At 43.8% G+C, this 7,149-nt stretch overlaps 1 protein-coding gene across 9 annotated transcripts in view; it reads right to left on the bottom strand.

The window, feature by feature from the left end:
- IST1 (IST1 factor associated with ESCRT-III) overlaps positions 1-3,912 on the bottom strand; it is a 31,256-nt gene extending 27,344 nt beyond the window's left edge. For 4 of the 9 annotated variants that reach the window (XM_060131978.1, XM_060131977.1, XM_060131976.1 and 1 more), the window contains exon 1: positions 3,703-3,894. The gene's annotated coding sequence lies outside the window, so the exon portion shown is untranslated. Of the gene's footprint in view, positions 1-3,401; positions 3,421-3,702 lie in introns of those variants that run through there. The other 5 variants (XM_060131970.1, XM_060131975.1, XM_060131973.1 and 2 more) reach the window with 5 other exon arrangements.
- Between the last annotated feature and the right edge of the window lie 3,237 nt (positions 3,913-7,149).

Here is a 7,149-nt window from a genome sequence, read left to right on the forward strand (position 1 = left end):
ATTTTCAACTTTCAGAAATTAGATTCCTGGACTTCCCTGGTTGCCCAGTGGTTAAGACTCCGTGCTTCCAATGCAGGGGGCACAGGTCCTAAATAATTACCAATATATTTTAAAAATCATCAGACTCAAAACTTATCTAATACAAAAGATCAATTTAATTACCATTTCAGGATTTTTTGGGGGGGGGGGGCATGCAGCACAGCTTGCAGGGATCTTAGTTCCCCGACCAGGGACTGAACCCGGGCCCCAGCAGTGAAAGTGCCAAGTCCTAACCATTGGACCTCCAGGGAATTCCCACATTTCAAGATTTGAAACTGTGTTTCCAAAGCTAACTACCATAAACTTTGTATCTTACATGATTAGGAATATTAATTTTAGGAATAACCTAAAAGTTAATAAACTGTTCTGGTAAACAGTTACTGTTTTATACATATATAAACATTTACACACATCAAACAAACATATATACACTACCACATACTAATATTGTCCAATACCTAATTTAAAATTCTCTTCTGATTTAGAGGTTATTCTGAGATCATTTTGTGCCTCAACATTTTTACTGTCATTCATCCACTCACCAAACATCTGTTGAGTGCTATTCTATCAAGTACTGTGCTAAGCCAACAGAGACAAGAGACATTTAAGTAAGATGTGACCCTGGTGTTTCAAGGAGTTCACAATCTAATGGGGACAAGTGACACAAAAACAACTATAAGATACATAAACAACTATAACATAAACCTTATAAAAGGATTATGAACTAGTGACTGCAAATCTACTTCTCAGTATTCTAACTACTATTTTTATTAGTGTAACACCATTATGTCACACACTGGGCAGCAACCTCATGTTCCCTTCTTGGCTCTTTCCGATTCCTCACTTTACCCCAGACCTTAACATTGGAGCAACAAACTGATCTAGTCCCTCTTTTATCACTCAGCTCCAGGAGCCTTTTAAAACTGGATAATCTCTCCATCCTGAATAAGGGAAAACGTAAAACCATGGACTGGCTCATTCCTCATTTTACCTGGGGGGAGAAGGGAAAGACTGCTGCAGCTCAGAACAGCTACCCAAATTAGTGAAGCTGCCTAGAGGCAGTAATCCTGAAAACTTAGCTAGAAATAGCAAAACAGACCCTCATGTCCTAAGAAACCAACTTTAGAGTCTTGTAGCTCCAAAAGAACCAAGCTGGGAAGGGAGGCAACAGAGTCAATAGTGGATAGAATGATATTTTGTAGTACACAGGAAAACTTCTGTATTTGAAATGTATTATTTTATTTATCCTGAATACTTCTTTCTTATAAAATAAGTAATGTAAACAGATTTAGGTATGATTTAGGTATTGCAGACATGAAGATGTGACATAAAAGTACAAGCAAGCTAGAAAGCATTTCCAAGATAATATAGTCCAATTCTTTTTTTTTTTTTTTTTTTTTTGCAGTACGCAGGCCTCTCACTGTTGTGGCCTCCCCCGTTGCGGAGCACAGGCTCCAGACGCACAGGCTCAGCGGCCATGGCTCACGGGCCCAGCCGCTCCGCAGCATGTGGGATCTTCCCGGACCGGGGCACGAACCCGTGTCCCCTGCATCGACAGGCGGACTCTCAACCACTGCGCCACCAGGGAAGCCCTATAGCCCAATTCTTAAAACCATTTCATTTACAGAATGCCAAGTTTACTGTATTTTCACACTATAATCAAATCTCCAGTGACCAAACTAATCAAGATTGAAAATTTAATAAAATAAAGGACCACAAAACCAGTAGCATCATGTATAACTCACAACGAAAGTACAGGCTTCAGAATTCAGAGACCATCAAGATTTTCTGGAAGGAGCTATAAATACTGAAATGTGTAGGCATTATAAAAGGATCTTTATCTTGTTTCTCAATAAAAGTAACATTAAAAAAATTACAAAAAATTCTTTGGGTACGGCTTCCCTGGTGGTGCAGTGGTTGAGAGTCCGCCTGCCGGTGCAGGGGACACGGGTTCGTGCCCTAGTCCGGGAAGATCCCACATGCCACGGAGCGGCTGGGCCCGTGACCCATGGGCGCTGAGCCTGCGCGTCCGGAGCCTGTGCTCCGCAACGGGAGAGGCCACAGCAGTGAGGGGCCCGCGTACCGCAAAAAAAAAAAAAAAAAAATTCTTTGGGTATACTTTTACCAAGAGTTTCTCTTAAGGCATATTTTTACAAAGTTGTTAATGATGGACTCTGATCACTAGTGAATCCTTATATCACTTAACAGCATATCTGCTACAGCCTATAGAACCTTATTTTAAACGGCTGCCTAATACCGCACTGAGTAATCATTTTTACTTAATTCCTCAACCTTTTTATATTTGCTATATAAAATAATGCTGAAGTTAGTATTCATGTGCATACTACTTTTCCTGTATTTTAAATTACTTCATTAGACTACACTCTTTTCTAGTTTTATTTTTAAATCAAAAGAGACTACACATCATTGGGAATTGATTCTGATTTTAAAGGAATGAGAGCTTAAACTAAGTAGACTAGAGTTGGGGATTCTGGAGCTCCTATCATTGAGAAGCCAGAGGCACAGGAGTAGAGGAAGAAAGAAAACAATTTGGACAGAATAACACTACTTTAAAAATGAGAAAACGTGAGAAACTGGGTGGCTTTAAAATGTAATACTAACATTGAGGTTTCAAAACAATCTTTTATCCTCTAATAAAAGGATATTACTAAGTCCTCCTATCCCAGAAGATGAGGTTCTGAAGAAGCTGTAAAAACAAAATTTCCCGTGGAAATTTCTCCGTAGGTAAAGGAGTCAAAGGGGGGGAGGGGGAGGAAACATATATATATATCAACTATTACTTTATTAAATAAATACACAACGGGGGTATAAACGAAACAAGATTGGACAGGAACTGATCGTTGTTGAAGATGGATTAGGAGGGAATTCATTACAGTCTTTACCTTTGTCTGTTTGCAATGTTCGTAATAAAAAATAATGAATACGCAAGCATAATAGAAAAACTATGACCAGCTCTTAATTTCAATCTTACTACTTCAGAGAGTGGAAGTCGCTGCCTCTATTACCTAATCATTAAACCGACACTCTTCGGTCCCGATCCCGGTAAAACTATGCAGGTCGAGTTTCAAGTCCTCTCACCTCCAGCACCGCGGAAGAGGAGCGATGAGAACAGAAAGAGGAAGGGGGGCAAGGACAGGGCTACAGGCTCCTCACTAGATTGCTCATCAGACAGGCAGGGGTCTGCGAAAGGGGGCCAAAGGTCGCTTTTTGCTTCCGCTAAACAAAAACGCAGTTTCTTCCGGGGCCCCCAGGTACCTTCCCTGGAGGCCGCCCCGCCCGGGGGGAGGCTGCCGGGCTCAGAAGCGAACAGACTCCCGCAGGCACCGGGGACACAACCTTACCGAAGTCTCCCTGGGCCAAAAGGGACCGGGTAAGGGAGTCCCCGAGAGCGCCGGCCCGGCCCTGTCCCTGTCGGGTGCCGAAGCCCAGGCCGCGGCGTTTCCGCCCCGGGGAAGTGACGCCTCGGAGCAGGGAGGACAACAAAGTTTGGCGGCGTCAAGTATTCGGGACCAACGGTGTCCAAGTTGCCTGCGGCCCTGCCACGCCCCCGGGCCCGGCCTTGGGCGGCCTTCCGTGCCACAGCCTTTCCGGCCCGACCTCCAGCCCGACCCTCACATCCAGGATCCTTCTCTTTCTCCTCACCTGCCACCTCAAGGTCCTCTGAATCCTGGGCTAGGGACTTCTAAATCCGGAGCGCAGTGTGTGGAGGAAAACAAAGATCCTTGACGCTGAAGAAGCCACACTCACCTGACCGAATCCGGACCTGAAAACGGAAGAGACAGACTTGGGGAAGAAGGCTCAGCATCCAAAATGGCGACTAACAAGCCCTCAGCACAGTGAGCACGGGCGGAGGGATCCTCGGGGCCGAGCTAGCCACGCCCTCTTTCCAGGGATTGGCTGCGCACCCTCCGCTCGGGACTCACGCCCCGAGGGCGTCCGGACTCCACCGCCTAGCTCCCTTCGGAGCTGGCGCAGCCGGGGACTACTTCCAGTGGCGGAGGCACGGACGGCAGCGGATACACGTGACGTCTCCACGTGACGTCTCCAGAGTCACCTGCTGGGGCGTTCGTTGTATTTCGCTGGTGTTTCCCCGGCTGCAGGGAGGCTGGCGGAGGAGGCTTGTTTTCCGAGTCCGCGCCCATGTTTAGCGTTGTTCCAGTATATGGAAAAACCGGCTCCAGCACCGCCTCCCAAACTCCCTGAGTTAGTCTCTGAGATTTGCTCTCGTTCCTCGCTCGACTCCGCTCGCCATGGAGGCTTTCCTCCTGCGTTTCGGTTTCTTTCATGAAATGACCTGCTGAGCAGGATTCCACCCTTCTCTGGCAGCACACAGCTCTTTATCCGACTCTAAGCACTCCTCCCTCAGGCCACCCACCCTCTCTCCTAAGCACTCTTAATACTCCTGCCCCGCTGTTTTTTTTTTTTTCCCTGCTACGCGGGCCTCACACTGTTGTGGCTTCGCAGGCCCAGCGGCCATGGCTCACGGGCCCAGCCGCTCCGCGGCATACGGGATCCTTCCGGACCGGGGCACGAACCCGCGTCCCCTGCATTGGCAGGCAGACCCTCAACCACTACGCCACCAGGGAAGCCCCTCCTGCCCCTCCCCCCGCTTTTAAACCAAATGTGATTGCTCTTGCAATCAGAATATCTACAGTATTTCTTATTTAAGATGGTTCCTCAGCACCACATCCTCTGGGAATTTACTTTATCTCTGGATTGAGAGGAAACTTTTTCATTTAGTTATCCTTGTGTTCAACTTGAAAACCATTCTCTCTGCTTAACGTTGGAAGGGGATTCCTGAGCTTTGGCTTCCAGAAGGAGGTAATCCTGCCCCCTGCTGTACAGGCTGCATCTACCAAGACCAAAATTGTGGTTTGCTAAATTGTGATGCGGTCATATGACAAGGATGGAGCTACGTGTATCCATAAGAGGGTCATATGGATTTAGAAATAACGTGTCTGTATAACCACTTTCAGTATTTCTAAATTAAAACCAGCTTTCAGAACCTCAAAATACACTGCGCTTTTTTCATTTAATATGTGGTGGATTTTTTTTTTTTGGTAAATGTGTGCATATATGAATTGAGTCCATTTTGCAATAAAGTAATAGCATCTTAAAAAAAGAGAGAGCAAATTGCTCGAATTTAAAGAGCCTTAGAAACACAACAAGCAAATGTTACCTGTGTGGACCTTGTTTAGATACTGATTCAAACCAATTTATAGTCTTTTTTTTTTTTTTTTTTTTTTTTGGCCGCACCTAGAGACAAGCGGGATCTTAGTTCCCCCACCAGGGAAGAAACCCGTGTCCCCTGCGTTAGGAGCTCGGAGTCTTAACCCCTGGACCGCAAGGGAAGTCCGCCTATAGTCTTTTATAAAGATATTATTTTAGACAATTGGGAAAATTAGATGATGGGCCAGGTATTATATGGTACCAACTAACCAAAGCATTGTTACTTTCTTAAGCATGAAAATATCATTGAGATTTTGTAAGAAGAGGTCCTTTTTTTATATATAAATTTATTTATTTTGTTTATTTATTTATTTTTGGCTGCGTTGGGTCTTCGTTGCAGCACACGGGCTTTCTCTAGTTGTGGCATATGGGGCGGGGGGGGGGGGGCTACATTTCGTTGTGGTGCCCGGGCTTCTCGTTGCTGTGGCTTCTCTTGTTGCGGAACACGGGCTTTTAGCACATGGGCTTCAGTAGTTGTGGCTCACAGGCTCTAGAGCGCAGGCTCAGTAAATCTGGAACACGGGCTTAGTTGCTTCGTGGCATGCGGGCTCTTTCCGGACCAGGGCTGGAACCCGTGTCCCCTGCGTAGGCAGGCGGATTCTTAACCACTGCGCCACCAGGGAAGCCCGAGAAAGGGTCCTTTTTAAATTGTTTAAGAAATGCATACTGGGAGGGACGAAGAGTAGCCCCCACTCGCCACAACTAGAGAAAATCCACACACAGCAAAAAGACCCAACGCAGCCAAAAATAAATAAAAATTTTTTTAAATGCATAGTGTAGGTAGGGGCAAAATTTTTGATAATTATTTAATTGGATGACAGTTATTATTTTACTATCTTCTCTCTATATATATATATATTTTTTACCTCTACTGACTTTATTTCAGCATAACCAGTTAGTTAAAAAGGAAAATTTTTCTTTTTAATTTTAAAGAGGTAGTAATAAAATGAAGGAAATTCTGACACATGCTACAATGTGGATGAATATTGAAGACATTATGGTAAGTGAAATAAACCAGTCACCAAAACACATGTACTGCAGGATTCCAGTTCTATGAGATACTTAGAGGTCGAATTCAGAGAGAGAAAGTAGAATGGTGGTTGCCAGGGGGGCTGGGGGAAGGGAGAGTGGGGAGTTATTGTTTAATGGGTACAGAATTTCAGTTTGGGAAGATGGAAAATGCTCTGGTGATGGGTGGTGATGATGGTTACACAACAATGTGACTGTACTTAATGCCACTGAACTGTACAACTAAAAATTATTAAAATGGTAGCTTTTATATTATGTGTATTTTACCACAATAAAAAAATGTTCACAGTAAAAATTTTCAAATTAAGTCTATGTTGTGGGGGAGAATTAAATAAACAGTATATATACTAATAATTAAATGCAAAATGTGGAATCTTCTACAAGAAAACTGGCTCTACATAAAAGAGACTTAAGAGATATAATAACCAAATGAAATTCAATTGGATCCTGATTAGAAAAAATAGATATTTGGGGGAACAACTTGGGAAATTTGAATATGTACTATATATAAGATACTATAGAATTATTGTTAATTTTCATTGGTGTAATAACATAGTTGAGTAGGAGAATGCCCTTATTCTTAGAAGATGCATGCTGAACTGTGTAGAACTGAAGGATCATGGTGTCTGCAACTTACTTTCATATAGTTTGGAAAACAAAAAGTGTGTGTGTGCATACTAGGCTATTATATATCTCAATGGGAAGTGGTAGTTTTCCCCCAGAAACTACCAGACTAAGCCAAGATCCCAGCAGTTAAGTATATTCTGATTCTGTTCTGCATTGAGTTTAAAAGCAGAATAAAAGGGACTGAGTTCAATACCTTCTTTTTGT

Source organism: Lagenorhynchus albirostris, chromosome 19 (genome assembly GCF_949774975.1).
Source record: "Lagenorhynchus albirostris chromosome 19, mLagAlb1.1, whole genome shotgun sequence".
Taxonomy (NCBI): domain Eukaryota; kingdom Metazoa; phylum Chordata; class Mammalia; order Artiodactyla; family Delphinidae; genus Lagenorhynchus; species Lagenorhynchus albirostris.